This window comes from Argopecten irradians, unplaced genomic scaffold (assembly GCF_041381155.1).
Source record: "Argopecten irradians isolate NY unplaced genomic scaffold, Ai_NY scaffold_0047, whole genome shotgun sequence".
Taxonomy (NCBI): Eukaryota; Metazoa; Mollusca; class Bivalvia; order Pectinida; family Pectinidae; genus Argopecten; species Argopecten irradians.
This window is the reverse complement of record NW_027187514.1, coordinates 62246-63903: the sequence shown is the minus strand read 5'-3', so window position 1 is coordinate 63903 and position 1658 is coordinate 62246. Positions and strand designations below refer to the sequence as shown.

At 32.8% G+C, this 1658-nt stretch overlaps 1 long non-coding RNA gene across 1 annotated transcript; it reads left to right on the top strand.

Moving 5' to 3' along the window:
• Positions 1-439: 439 nt before the first annotated feature.
• LOC138311558 (uncharacterized) lies at positions 440-1065 on the top strand. Its single transcript, XR_011206681.1, has 2 exons — positions 440-552; positions 854-1065. It is a non-coding gene; the product is annotated as an uncharacterized lncRNA (long non-coding RNA).
• Positions 1066-1658: the final 593 nt, after the last annotated feature.

The following is a 1658-nucleotide window of genomic DNA, read 5'->3' as shown; positions in this document are numbered from 1 at the left end:
TAAAAAGAGTTATTTTACCATCTAAACATAACCTTTGCATTCCTTTTTTGTTAAGTAATATTTCATTGAGACTTACAATTTAAGTGAATTAACACTCTGAGAAAAATGTCATTTATCAGAATGGCAGTAGGGTCACTGGGGTGTTGATCAGGGGTCAGGGAGTGGTCACACCTCTTTTGTTTACATAATTATCAAGCGACTGCCTGGTATTTTGGTAGTTTAGTAAAACTGTACTGGGGACAAACAGGGCTGGGTTATAGATCGAGGCATGGCGTCAGGTAAAAAGGGCACGGCGCTGCGCCATGCGTACATAAAAACACTAAAATAATTTAGTTCTGTAAATTTATTTTTGATTAATTAATCTAGCCATGTGTGATTGCATTCACACTGTATCCATATTGCACATCCTATTTTTTTTCTTTCTTTTCAGAATACAGTAAATTATGAAGAAGAAACAGTCAACAAAAACAAATGAATAGCTGATGACTGAAAATGAATGCACCTCTTCAAAGAGACTGAAAATCCACAGCTGTCATCAAGCCACTTTTGCAGGTAAATATTTCAATCTATCCTGGTTTCAGATTGCTATTACTAGCAATTATGTAAAAATATGGATGCCATTTTAGACACTAAAACTCAGTATTCCTGTGTGGAGTGTATCTGGCTTCATTGTACGTTCATATAGGCGGGTGCTTCGAAAAATAAATGGAGGAATTTACGTTGTTACATACATACACATGGCATGGTATAAGATTAAAGCAAAGATTTATTTGAGCCAAACAAAAAAAATATAAGACATTTTAATATATCCATAAACATTATTGTTCCAGCACAAGTCTTTGTCTTTTTTCAGGCTTTCACTGCCAGGAAAATGGAATGAAAAACAGCATGTAATGGACTTGCACTGGACAGTGATCAAGGGGAAAAGATTTGGACAGGATTTCATTGCATTGACATATTGAAATTTATATTGTAGACAACATTGTGACAAAACCTGATGCCAATGTTCAACAATTTACACATGTTTTATCTCTGAATACAATGCTGTGTTTTAAATATTGAAAACAGAGTGTGGCCCTTAATTTATTTGTTTCTTCTGTGCATTACCATGTCCAGGTACTATCTTTAAACTTGATGTGTGGGTCCATCTTGGTTGGATTGTGTGTCACATAAAAAACACTGCACTAACTAAGACAAGTCTATTTGAACAAAAAAAACAACCTTGAATTGTATCTTCATTTATGAAAAACATTGCTAAACTTTTTCTATGCTATAAGAGATACTAATAGACCCATCAAGGTGAGCTGAGGCACCTATAACCATCAATAAATAAGATTTCTATCATAGTATTTGAAATTAGTGAAAGAGTACACCTGGGTTTTCATATTGTATTCTTAATTATTTTGGTACTTTTCCACCAACGTCAGTAGTAAATTTTTCATACAGTTTATAATTTGTTTTGAGCTTGTTAAAAAGTACTAAAAAAGTACTGTACTTTTTTTTGTACTGTTTTAGTACTTTTTGGTCTACATAGAAAAGTACTAAAAAAAAAGTACTGTACTTTTTTTGTGTACTTTTTCTATACAAAAGAAAAGGTCAAAAAAAGTACACTGTGTGCTTTTTTTGTACTTTTTTTTTTCCGCCACAAAGTACTTTTT